This window comes from Lynx rufus, unplaced genomic scaffold (genome assembly GCF_022079265.1).
Source record: "Lynx rufus isolate CCGP_SWC_20201006 ecotype Redwood Valley unplaced genomic scaffold, mLynRuf1.p SCAF_17, whole genome shotgun sequence".
Lineage (NCBI taxonomy): Eukaryota > Metazoa > Chordata > Mammalia > Carnivora > Felidae > Lynx > Lynx rufus.
The window spans coordinates 5,347,894-5,361,645 of NW_025814831.1; the positions used below are offsets into that span (position 1 = coordinate 5,347,894).

Sequence of the window (13,752 nt, forward strand, 5' to 3'; positions counted from 1 at the left end):
TATTCATTTATCAATTCACTTCTACCAACACAATCCAGACCTATGAACCTTCATAACCTAAGAGCAAACTCCCGAATATTACTAACCTCTACTGTAAGCTGATTTACCATATAGGCATTAACTAGGTCTCTGACCTCAGAGTTACAGGGTTTAATCAAAATCATTGATTCAGACACCCCAGGATACTCATCATTGGTCCAAACTTGGCAACATTTCCTCCATTCATTAATACCTTTGTTTATTGATTCCCTCATTAAGTCACTAATAATAACAAAGGCAAGGACATGAATTTTGACTATAACCTACTACAGTCTCTAGGCTCCTTACCCACAAAGGTAAAAACTAAAATTCTCATTACTGTCGAATAATTCAATCAGCTATAGCATTTTGTTCTGTAGACATTAAAATATACTTTTTGTAAAGAACGAACCAGCATAGACACCTTTTTTTAATGGGCTGGAGTCATGAGGTACTCGATTAATCATAAACTTTAGTTGCTATCACATTCTCATTATTGACTCAAAAAGGACACTATTTTTTATTTACTGACTTATTTACTGTCCATCTGTATACTCCCTAACCACATGATTCGCAGCCTCATTATTCTTTTTTAAGGTTCCGTATTCACACATGGCTAAGAGTATCCCATGAAGCATTGGTCTAAGATTTACCCTACTTTATACATTCACTGATCCACTCATGTTGTTCTCTTAGTTAATTACTCAAAGCATAATTTGATCATCTACTCATTTTTTTAAAAGAAAAAGAGTAAAACCCACCAGTACTCCAGAACTGAAATACCATGTCATGCCATTGCTGATATCCACTTGTCCAAAGTGGGATTAAGTCTAGATTTCTTCCTCTTCATCTAAAATGGTTTAGTCATTATATTGTTTCATGACACCTACTCCTCTGCCTTCTTTTAAATAACCGACCAAACCAGGGCGCCTGGGTGGCTCAGTCGGTTGAGCGTCTGACTTCAGCTCAGGTCATGATCTCGCAGCTCGTGAGTTCAAGCCCCGCGTCGGGCTGTGTGCTGACAGCCCAGAGCCTGGAGCCTGTTTCAGATTCTGTGTCTCCCTCTTCTCTCTGTCCCAACCCACTTGCATTCTGTCTCTCTCAAAAATAAATAAACATTAAGAAAAATTTTTTTTCATAAAAAAATAAAAAATAAGTAAATAACTGACCAATATATGAACTCATTTGTTCATCGACTTTTAACAATGCATTCAAAGTGAATGCAAGCGAAGACGCTGGATAAGAACATTGACTAATACTAGTATCTGTCCCTACGTCACTGTCCACAGATATAACCTGTTAGAGTCTTCTTTATTTTTTTAAATAATACTATATTCTCAGTATTAGTCCTTGCTTGGCTTTCTTTCCATTAGGCACTTATGTAAGCAATTGTTGGTAATGTCGAGGATTTGCTCCTTTTCTTTTTTTTTTTTTATTTTTTTTAATATTTATTTTTGAGACAGAGACAGAGCATGAACAGGGGAGGAGCAGAGAAAGAGGGAGACACAAAATCTAAAGCAGCTCCAGGCTCCGAGCTGTCAGCACAGAGCCCAACGCGGGACCTGAACTCACGAACTGCGAGATCATGACCTGAGCTGAAGTCGGACGCTTAACCGACTGAGCCACCCAGCTGCCCCAGATTTGCTCCTTTTCTAAATAGAACCAACAACCAGCTAGCTACCACCAATCTGAAACAACAGGGACTCTCATGGAATAGGATATCTATCCTTTAAGGACAAATGTAAGATAGACTTGATCGATTTAGATTACGAAATTCAGTGTCTGGGGAAATAATATAATGATACATTTCACAGACATTAAGAACTCAAAGCTCAGGAACCGGATCTTAACTCATCCTAACTTGTGCTGTAAGCCCCTCTCTCACGGAAGAAATAGCTAGATTTCTTTTTCTCAGTGGACCTCAAAGGTACAGAGTTTAATTAAAATCTTTGATTCACACATCTCAGAATCCTCATCATTAATCTACACCGAACATCTTGTTCTTCCTTTATTTACACATTCCTTGTTCCTTCATTCATGGACTCACTCATAACAATATAATCTATTCTCATGCATCAAAAAGCCCAAAAACGACATCCTTGAATATCACTAAGAACCGGCTCTACACCCATTTCCCACAGCGCTAATAAACAAGGGTATTCTTTGCAATATATACGTATGCTGTTTGCATATATAAATTAACCAACATTCTCGCTCCGTATCAGCTTCAATGGTCCACGCCTGGCCCTTTTACATTTAAAGATGATGCAGTGAGTAACCATGGGAACTTTAATCTTTCTCCACATCTAGAGAGACAACAATTTTGTCCATCTTCTTGTGTGTCTCTCCCTCAAGGAATTCATAGCTTAAATCTTTATCAATGGAGAAGTACTTAAATGCATTGCAACGCAAAAATAAAACACAATGTGAAGCAATCCTAAAACTGAATGAAACGTCCAGCATCTTTTTAATTGGGTTTTACTAGTCCTGCATCTGATTCATCCTAAATCTCAATTCGGGTCTGTGCTGGGCTCATTTGGCTTTATTTTTTAATACACTCGTTGATTACTTTGAAAAATCCAAGCAACACTCACAAACCACCCTCCCAACCCAAGAATATAAACTCTGCTACTTACATCAATTTCTTCTGTCCTTACCCCCACAGCTTGCTAAAGCCAAGATCTTTAGCATTAGAGAATGATTACTTCATCTGTGGTGTGTTCGCTTAGTGAAAATGCAGACTTTCAAGAGAAAGAAAGAGTCCATAGTTAGATTTTTTTTTAAATGGAGGCTAGACTTGTAGTATTAGATCAATCATAAACACGGGTCATTTCAGAAAGAATGTCATCATTGCCGATGAATCGCACTCTTATTCATTGACTTATTTAACTTTTCTTTTTAAGCAGTACAATGAACACCAACATGAGAATAAGAACCATTATCTATCATAAATATCTGTCTACATACTCCCTATCCATAAATTTAACAACTCAGTGATTACTTTTAATGGACCTCACTTGTACAAAATTGGATAAATGTAAATCTTTGTTTTATGGCATATTCTCACCAAGGAAGCACACATTTTTCTGATTTATGTCTACTGATTCATTTACTTATTCGTGTATATAATTAGGCATAAAATAAATCAATTATCTTCCCATTTTTCTAAAGAATGTCTTCATGCAAATTTCTATGTACACCTGAAACTAACATTACACTGTTAATGTTAACTAACTGGAATTTAAAAAATATTTCTATGTGTACTTTGTCCAAAATGGAAGGAATTTAGAGTTCTATTTCTTCATCTGGACAACTTTTGCGTATAACGGGAGTAATCATTATCTTTGGTTCACAACACACATTCCTCATTGGCCCTTGCTCAGCCTTCTTTTGAATAATTAATCTACAGGGAAATGCACTCCTTCATTCCCTTATGACAAGATGTCAGTACCAATGAAAACCAAGGCACGGAACAGGAATATTAAGTATCCAGTCTACATGCTCATGGCCGATAGACATAAATGATTACTAAATCATCTTTTGAATTTTTTTAATTAAACTAGTGAATACAGTTATATTAATTGTAACCCTGGTCACATGACATATCCTCAGTATGGGTTCACATTTGGCCCTCTCTCAATAAGACAATATTTAAGCAATTGTTTATTTATGTAAACATTTTTTTTTGTCCTTCTTAATTAAAACCACCAAACAAAGAATCAAGGCAGCAACATGAACTCTTGGGTACATCTGTCCATACTGTCCTTATGGAAGGGCTCAGAGCTTTGATTCATCTATAGAACCTGATGTTTCAAATATACACTAATAATCATTTCTGCTTTATTACATAACTTCATAGCTCGTCCACATATGGCCCTCCTTATCTTCATTCATTTACACATTTCCTTATTCATTCATGAATTCACTTCTCTACAAGTTTATTTTATCCCTCTCTCTCTCTCTTTGATTTTATTATTATTTTTTTTTTGCAATAGTCCACAGATTTCTAGACAGGGATTAACACAATTTCATTTACTTGTTTTTTCTATTTTTTTTTTAATTTCTTAAGTTTTTATTTAAATTCCAGTATAGTTAACATACAGTGTAATATAGTGAATTCAACACTGCCATACAATACCCAGCGCTCATCACAACAAGTGCCCTCCTTAATCCTCATCACCTATTTCCCCTACCCGTCCCTGCCTCCCCTCTGGTAATCATCAGTTTGCTCTCTATAGTTAATTATTGTTTTGCCACTCTCACTCTTTTTTCCCCCCATGCTCATTTTTGTTTCTTAAGTTCCACACATGAGTGAAACCCTATGGCATTTTTCTCTGACCCATTTCGCTTAGCATAGTACACTCTAGCTCCCCCCTGTCCTTGCAAACGGCAAGATTTCATTCATTTTGATGGCTGAGTAATATTCCATTGCAGATCTATACCACATCTTCTTTATCTATTCATCCGTCAATGGACACTTGGGCTGCTTCCATAGTTTGTCTATCATAGATAGAGCTGCTATAAACATCAGAGTGCCTGTCCTCCTTCAAATCTGTATTTTCGTATCCTTTGGGTAAGTACCTAGTAGTGCAATGGCTGGGTCGTAGGGTAGTTCTATTTTTAACTTTTCGCGGACCCTCCGTGCTGTTCTCCAGAGCGGCTGCACCAGTGTGCATTCCCACCGGCAGTGCAGGAGGGTCTCCCTCTCCCCACATCCCACACAATTCTGGACTCAGACTCAACCCCCACCCCAGGACTCACCATTGTCCTAAGCTTTGCACTCTTTTCCTTCAGTCCTTTATCCTTTAGGTTTATTGATATGCTCACTGTTCCAACAATAGAATCAATGCACAGAAATCACTAAAGCTCAAAAATAAGATCCTTAAATATCACTAAGATCTACTGATAAGCTCATTTCCCGTGGAGCTAATACATTACGTCTCTTTTTGCAGTGGTCTTCAGCGTAGGCCATGTGCTCCCTCTCACTGACTCTTGTGAAGGGATGAATGTTAAAATCCGCAGTCGTGTAAGTATCCCTGAAAACGTGTGAAACATCTGCCACCTTTTTAAAGGAGTCATCAGTTGCGCAGAATTGAATTACTCCTCATTATCTCTGGTTCATAATCTAGTCCTGCCATTGGTAATGTACAGCGTTCTTTAATTTTGCACTCCTACATAGCTTTTCATTACTTGAAATACTTCAGTGCACAGCCATGAACAAGTTCCCCTAACCAAGTACATAGACTTTGACTGTTACTCACCTCAGAATTCAATGCTCCTTCCCCACAGAGCCACAGTCTTCACCATTAGATAGGATTAAATCAACCGTGGTGTCTTCATTCTGAGGGAAAAATCAGGCTTTAGAAGTAATGAAAAAAACACACATTTAGGTATGTGTGAAAGATACTAATCGTAGAGTTCTCGATCAAACATAAAACTTGCTTCTTTTCGTTGGCTCAAGAATATCACTACTGTTTACTTACTCCATTCATTTTGAGTTTTTTAAGATTTTATTTTTAAGTCATCTCTCTACCCACCGAGGGCTCGAACTCACAATCCTGAGATCAAGAGACGCCTGTTCTGCCGAATGCGCCAGCCAGGCACCCCTAATTTTAATTTTCAACAATAAAATGAACACCACTGAATCCATCGCTCCACTCACAACTGATAACTATGACTCTTACAAACATATCCGGGTACTTTACATAGCTAAAATCTACATTACCCTTCTCCATGGATCTTTCTTAAACCGATCGGATAAATTTAAATCCTTCTTTCACGGCATATTTTTAACAATGGTCCATGGTTGGCTCTACTTAACTTATTCATCCATTCATTCATTCACTCATTCAATTACTCATGGAATAATTTCACCTGTTGTTCATTATATAAAGGCACAGACAGTACCTTCACCTATGGTGAGCACAGTATAACATCTACAGATGTCAAATCACTATGTTGTGCACCTGAAACTAATGTAACATTGTGTGTTAACTGCACTTTGACTTACAAAAAAAAAAAAAAGAAAAAGAAAAGTGAATTAAAATGGGAAGCATCTGTCTGTACATTATACAAACTGGGAAAAGCCTGGCTTTTTAAAAATATAGATGCAGTAGTATAAAACAGGATAATCAGAGTCCTTCCTCACTGGTGTATGATTTTCACCTTTTAAATAAAATATGAATCTAGGGGCGCCTGGGTGGCGCAGTCGGTTAAGCGTCCGACTTCAGCCAGGTCACGATCTCGCGCTCCGGGAGTTCGAGCCCCGCGTCGGGCTCTGGGCTGATGGCTCAGAGCCTGGAGCCTGTTTCTGATTCTGTGTCTCCCTCTCTCTCTGCCCCTCCCCCGTTCATGCTCCGTCTCTCTCTGTCCCAAAAATAAATAAACGTTGAAAAAAAAATTAAAAAAAAAAATAAAGTAAATAAATAAATAAATAAATAAAATAAATAAAATATGAATCCATTCATTCGGTTATAATAACATATAATATGTCATTATTATAAGTCACTGGACAATGCTTTAAATAATACTAACAGGAGATCATATGCTCAGAGCAAACCATCTTGTCATGGGACCCATTCTCATGAGTGGTCCATAATCTTTTTTTTTTCAATTAGATCTTCAATTATTTACCGATTATTTACCGATGCCAACCTGTTTCCCTTAATAAAATAAATCAGCAACCTGCCATCAATTCATAATGACAACATTCAATCTTGGGCATACTTTCCTATCTGCTCCCTCTGAACAGAATAAAGTCTACTTACTTTCCTAGACCTCATTACTTCAGAAATGTTTCAAAACATAGTCTCATCATTAAACAATGTGTGGCTTTCCTCGTCCTCATTCACTCCTTCATTTCTTTCCTAACCAGGCATCATTTCATGTGTAATTAAAAATATCCCACATCCTAGGAACACAAAACCTAACAACAGGATCCCTACTATTCCCTTCTTGCTTTGTAAACATTTTCACCATAAAGGGAATGGCTACATTTCTTCTCGTAATGACATTAGAGTTACAGAGCTTAATCAAAATCTTTAATCCAGACACCCCAGGGTACTCATCATTGATCCAAACTTGGCATTTTTTTGCCTTCTTCATTCATATCTTCCTTTCTGGATCATTTTTACATGCCTAAATTCTAACACGGTCAATAGCCATGAATCACAAATGCCAAGAATAAGATGAATGGTTTTTACCAAGGTAAGTCTATTTGCATTTGTCCCACGAAGCTAATACGCTTGATGTCTTTTTATTAGTGCACCTCTGGGTTGCACATAGGGATTGACAGCTGTTTCACATCAACATCATATTGATAAGAAGTTTCTGCTCGTCTCTTTATGTATCCTCATTGTAAAGAGGGTGAAATAAACAACTATGAACCATCGTCTTCCCTCACAACTAGAACGTGTAATTTTCTCCATCATCCTACATCCCCCTCCCTCAACAAGTAAATAACCTCGAGCTTTAGCAAGGAAGGGATATACTTCTAAATGTACTTTGGTGCCAAACTAAAATGATATATATTATCATGTGGCCCTGAAAATGACTAATCATGAACAGTTCATAACATATTCATATCCTTGGCCAATGCTTGGTGTTCTTTAATTTTATATATATATAAATGTTTCATAGTTTACATATTATATATATAAATAATACACATTTACATATTTTATAACCAGTTTTATGTTTATATATTTCATTACATATGTATTTATATATACTTATTACATATAAGTATATTTTATATATTTAATATATTTATTATTATGCTATTATTAATATGCTATTTTAAATTTTGTAAAATAAGTCCTTGGAAAATTCATGAACAAACTTGCCAGAGACCAGGGACTGTAACATTTATGTTGGTCTCTACGCTCTTTACCCACAGAGGCAACAACTAAGATCTTCCTCATTAGAGAATTATTCAGTTGGCTGTGGTGCGTTCATGCTGTAAATTAAAAGCCAATTCTAAACAGTCTCTATGAGATGTTTTTAAGTGGACATGAGTTTCACACTGCCAAATTAATAACAAAGCTGGATCATATCACATTCTCATTACTGGTGCAAAGACTCAACTCCCTTCTATTTTATCAGCTTATTTTATTTTCATTCTTTAGCAATGTAGTAAATATCATTGAATCTAAGACTCAACTCAAGAATAAAGCCTGGGTGACTCAGTCAGTTAAGCGCCCAACTCTTGATGTTGGCTCAGGCCATGATCTCACAGTCGTGGGATCGAGCCCCACATCACGGCTAGATGTGGAGCCTGCTTGGGATTTTCTCTCTCTCTCTCTCTCTCTCTCTCTCCCTCCCTCCCTCCCTCTGCCACTCTCCCCAATAAAATAAATAAATATTAAAAAAAGAAAGTTGAGGGGCGCCTCGATGGCTCAGTTGGTTAGGCATCCAACTTCAGCTCAGGTCATGATCTCCCTGTTGGTGGGTTCAAGCCCCGCGTCAGGCTCTGTGCTGACAGCTCAGAGCCTGGAGCCTGCTTCCAATTCTGTATCTCCCTCTCTCTCTGCCCCTCCCCCACTTGCACTCTGTCTCTTGAAAATAAATAAATGTTAAAAGGAAAGGAAAGGAAAGGAAAGGAAAGGAAAGGAAAGGAAAGGAAAGGAAAGGAAAGGAAAGGAAAGGAAATTGAGGCACCTGGGTGGCTCAGTCAGTTAAGCGTCTGACTCTTGGTCTCAGCTCAGGTCATGATCTCACAGTTCATGGGTTCCAGCCCTTCTTTGGGGCTCTGCACTGACAGCACTGAGCCTGCTTGGGATTCTCTCTTTCTGTCTCTGTCTGCCCCTCCCCAACTGTGTTCACACGCTCACTCTCCCTCTTGCTTGCTCGCTCTCTCTCTCTCTCTCAAAATAAATAAACTTAAAAAATAAAACAAAAAATTAAAAAATTAAAATAAGAAAAGAAAATCTTTCTTATAAAAAAAAAGAAAGAAAAAGAATAAGGCTTATAACTTTTACATGGCAGAGAGAGAGAGGGAGAGAGAGAGAATCCCAAGCAGGGTCCACGTTGTGAGCACAGAGCCCGACACGGGGCTCGAACTCACAAACCATGAGATCATGACCTGAGCCAAAGCCAAGAGGTGGACGCTTAACCAACTGAGCCACCCAGGTGACCCTTCCTTCTTCTTAATGAAACCAACCACCAGCAAACTCCCAGCAATCCAGACTTACATGCCCATGTACATATAGTTGTGTGCACTCTTACGCTTCTGGACCTCCCGTGTGTTCTGAAGAGGGCAACAGGTCTTACCCATGTATTCTATTGAAACATGGTGTTAAACAAACATATCACCAGTGATACTTGTTCCATGACACTCACGTGTGATCATGTTTGTCTTCATTCAATGACACATTTATTTATTCGTGCATTCACTGATTCACTTACACCGATACAATCCATACCCAAAAATCACTAAGACCCAAGAACCAGATCCCCAATGGGCTTGAACTTCTGCCCTGGACTCTATTCCCTTAGAGAGAATGACTAGGTCTCTTTTCTTTCCCTTTCTTTCTTTCTTTCTTTCTTTCTTTCTTTCTTTCTTTTTTCTTTCCTTTTTTTGTAAATTCTAGTTCCTCTACAGTTAATACACAGTGTTCTATGGACCTCAGAGTTTAGGGTTTAATCAAAATTCTTGATTCATATACCCCAGAACTACTCATCATTGATCCAAGCTTAACATTCTTTTTCTTCATTTATTTATGTATATATTGTGTATTGACTGTTTATGCATTACTTACTGATTATTTCCTTCATGGCCTCACTGGTTCAAAAAAAAAAAAATTACTTCCTATGAATCACGGAAACCCAGGGACAAGATCTTTGAATATTGCAGAGAGCTGTGTACGAGCTTATTTCCCACAGAGCTACTAAACAAGATCTCTTTTTAATTGGACCTCAGTGCTGCACATACGGATTAATCAATGAACTTGCCATCCATCCCACGCACTTCACTGCTCTCTGCTTGCTCATCTTTCGCTTACGCTCTTCGTATTTTGAAACTAGTGCCCTGAACCTACCATTTGACTCCAGAACTAGAATGCGGACAATACTCTCTAGCGTCCCGGGTGCTCCTTCCTCAAAGACGTAACAACCTAGAGAGCTATCAATAGAGAATGTTCTTAAAACGGGGTGCACGGTCCGTGAGTTCGAGCCCCGCGTCGGGATCTGTGCTGACAGCTCAGAGCCTGGAGCCTGCTTCTGATTCTCTGTCTCCCTCTCTCTCTCTGCCCCTCCCCTGTTCATGCTCTGTCTCTCTCTGTCTCAAAAATAAATAAACGTTAAAAAAAAATTAAAAAAAAAACAAAAAAAAAACGGGGTGCAAAAATAAAACAGAATATTAAAGCAGCTGTGAAAGTCAACGCAAAACCCTCAAACTTTGTTTTCAATGGATCTCAATTATACTGAAGTGGGCTAATCTTTTTTTTTTCTTTAACATGAAATTTACTGTCGTATTGTTTTCCATACAACACCCAGTGCTCTTCCCAACAGGTGCCCTCCTCCATACCCATCACCCGCCCTCCCCTCCCTCCCACCCCCATCAACCCTCAGTTTATTCTCAGTTTTTGAGAGTCTCTTATGTTTTGGCTCCCTCCCTCTCTAACCTTTTTTTTCCCTTCCCCTCCCCCATGGTCTTCTGTTAAGTTTCTCAGGATCCGCATAAGAGTGAAAACATATGGTATCTGTCTTTCTCTGTAGGACTTAATTCACTTAGCATCACACTCTCCAGTTCCATCTGAAGTGGGCTTATCTTTTTTTTTTACATTTCTTTCATTAGTTTTCTTTATTTTGAGAGGCAGAGAAAGAGAGAGAGAGAGAGAGAAAGAGCACGTGTGGGGGAGGGCCAGAGAGAGAGGAGACACAGAATCGGAAGCAGGCTCCAGGCTCTGAGCCGTCAGCCCAGAGCCCGATGCGGGGCCCAAACTCACAAACCGTGAGATCATGACCTGAGCCGAAGTCGGACGCTCAACCGACTGAGCCACCCACGTGCCCCTGAAGTGGGCTACTCTTAATCCATGGTTCATACACATTCCCAGTCGTGTTGCACGTGTGGTGTGCTTTGATTGCATTTATGTGTCCACAGGCCATTGCTCCTTTGAAACAATCCCATGGACCACAGGAATTCCCTCCAAACCAAGAACACAAACTCTGTCACTTACATGAGTCACTTTGCTCCTTATCCATAAAAGTGACAGCCAAGATCTTCATCACGGGATAGTGGATAAATCAGACTGGGTATGCTGACTCTGCAGAGTAACAAGCAGATTTTAGAAAATGGAAGAAGCAGTATGGATTTAGATTTTTTTCAAGACACCTCAGTCCTACTGTAGTAGATTTCTCATAAATCCCTTTTTTACCATATTCTGATTATTAGCCCACAAATGGCCTTCTTACTTCCTGACTTCTTTAAGTTTTTAATGTTTATTTTTTGAGAGAGAGAGACACACACATAAGTGTGAACAGGGGAGGAGCAAAGAGAGAGAGAAAGAGAGAGAGACAGAATCCAAAGCAGCTCCAGGCTCTGCGCTGTCAACACAGAGCCCAACACGGGGCTCGAACCCACGAACTGTGAGATCATGACCTGAGCCTAAGTCAGATGCTTAACCGACTGAGCCCCCCAGGCACCCCTTACTGACCTCTTTAGTTATAATGCATGTAATACAATGACAACTGCTAAACCGACAACCTAGTGGAAGAATTCAGAACGACACCTGTTCCACATTCAGAACTATACCTGTTCCATATTCTGTCTGTTAAACCCCAACCGCATAGGTCCTCGTCTAAACTGTCTTTTTTTATGGTTCTTCCTTGATAAGAATTTTATAAATTTATATCTTCATTTCTTCACATATTTTCATCAATGATCCGTGCCTGGCCTTACTTTATAAATTTATTCTGTTTTTTTATTTATTTACTCATGTAAAAATTTGTTCTCTTTTTTTTTTCAAAAAAATGCAAAATGGTCTAAATATGAAAAGTAATCATCTCTACACCCTTTACCCAAAGTGAGCAGAGCCTCAAAGAAACCCCTTTTACTTATATGGATACTGAAGGGTAGAACAAAAGTAATAATTATCTTCTTGTAATAACGTATTATCCTCACTGATACATGTTTGCCCTCTTTTAAATAATCTCTTCCTTGGCTCACTTATAATAGTATCCTCGATACTCTGTGAAACTACATCTCTGGACATACCTAAATAATACTAACATCTTCCCATAAACTCTATACCCGCAGAAAAACAATTAAATGGGTCATTTTCAAAAATGATACTGATTGAGAATAACTCATCTAACCGTATCTCTCATTGGCCCATGCTCGATCTTCTTTAAGTACATCTGTAATCAATCATTTATTATGTTTCCCTTCCCCCCCGCCTTTTCTTAATAAAATTTGTAATAAAATTAACAACCACCAACCCAGAAGCAATACTGATACCTGCCTACATATTCCTGATGAAACGTGGTAAAAAAAAGTCTTAGACTCTTAACCTACTGGAACTCAGCTCCTCAGAAATGTTTTAATAATAATTTATTTCTCATTAGATACTCTCATAATTGGTAAAGACCTAGCCCTCGTTGTCTTTGTTCATAGATACATTTCTTTACGTACTGAAACAATGAGTCACTAATAAAAAGACCCTTACCCAAGGTGTACAAAGCCACAAGCAAGACACCTGTATTCCTGATTTCTGCCCCGGTTCATGTCCCACCAAGGAAAGAAATTAGGTTTGTTTTTATGATAGACCTCAGAGTTATAGGGTTTAATCAAAATCCTTGGTTCAGACACCCCAGGGTACTCATCATTGGTCTAGGCTTGGGACTTTTTCATTTACTCATTTATACATTTGTTTATTCATCCATCCATTCATTCATTCATTGACTAAAAATCACTTGTTCATATTCATAAATCACAACAAAGCAAGAATAAGATGTAAGAATATTACTAATGTCTGTCTTTTGTCTAATTTCCCCCAGAGCTAATCCCCCAGATCTCTTTCTACAGTGGACTTACTGTCGCACATACAGATCAGTCATTCTTTCTGCAAACCCACATTCATCATAACCCTGCGTGGCCCTCCTTTTCTTTAATTTGTTCAAATTTTAAAATACATAACAAAGAAAACCCAGGAACATCTCATTTTACTTTACCAGTAATTTTCCATCTTTACTTGTGTATCTCTCTCAACATGTTAGAAACCCAAATCTCTGGGGCACCTGGGTGGCTCACTCGGCTGAGCGTCCAACTCTTGAGTTCAGCTCAGGTCATGATCTCACAGTCAGTCGTGAGATAGAGCCCAGCATCGGGCTCTACGCTGACAGTGCAGAGCCTGCTTGGGATTCTCTCTCTCCTCTCTCTCTCTCTCTCTCTCTCTCTCTCTGCCCCTCCCCCGCTCACACACACACGCCTGTGTGCTCTCTCTCTCTCTCAAAATAAATAAACTTTAAAACAGAAGAAAAGAAACTCAAATCTTGATCAATGGTGGAATGTGTAAATCAGGAATGGCAGAATATAAAATGAAATATTACAGAAATGTAAAGTGAATGAAGTGCCTCCTTTCACCTTTCTTTAAAAAGGACCTTGCTTGGGGCGCCTGGGTGGCGCAGTCGGTTAAGCGTCCGACTTCAGCCAGGTCACGATCTCGCGGTCCGTGAGTTCGAGCCCCGCGTCGGGCTCTGGGCTGATGGCTCGGAGCCTGGAGCCTGTTTCCGATT

The 13,752-nt window shown here is 38.9% G+C and overlaps 5 non-coding genes across 5 annotated transcripts; all 5 read right to left on the minus strand.

The window, feature by feature from the left end:
• Window positions 1-128: 128 nt before the first annotated feature.
• On the minus strand, window positions 129-200 carry LOC124512683 (small nucleolar RNA SNORD113/SNORD114 family). The gene has a single exon (XR_006962205.1). It is a non-coding gene; the product is annotated as a small nucleolar RNA SNORD113/SNORD114 family (small nucleolar RNA).
• Window positions 201-1,932: 1,732 nt separating this feature from the next.
• On the minus strand, window positions 1,933-2,004 carry LOC124512699 (small nucleolar RNA SNORD113/SNORD114 family). The gene has a single exon (XR_006962218.1). It is a non-coding gene; the product is annotated as a small nucleolar RNA SNORD113/SNORD114 family (small nucleolar RNA).
• Window positions 2,005-7,023: 5,019 nt separating this feature from the next.
• LOC124512696 (small nucleolar RNA SNORD113/SNORD114 family) lies at window positions 7,024-7,095 on the minus strand. Its single transcript, XR_006962217.1, has one exon. It is a non-coding gene; the product is annotated as a small nucleolar RNA SNORD113/SNORD114 family (small nucleolar RNA).
• A 2,541-nt stretch (window positions 7,096-9,636) lies between these two features.
• On the minus strand, window positions 9,637-9,708 carry LOC124512685 (small nucleolar RNA SNORD113/SNORD114 family). The gene has a single exon (XR_006962207.1). It is a non-coding gene; the product is annotated as a small nucleolar RNA SNORD113/SNORD114 family (small nucleolar RNA).
• Window positions 9,709-12,778: 3,070 nt separating this feature from the next.
• LOC124512688 (small nucleolar RNA SNORD113/SNORD114 family) lies at window positions 12,779-12,850 on the minus strand. The gene has a single exon (XR_006962209.1). It is a non-coding gene; the product is annotated as a small nucleolar RNA SNORD113/SNORD114 family (small nucleolar RNA).
• Between the last annotated feature and the right edge of the window lie 902 nt (window positions 12,851-13,752).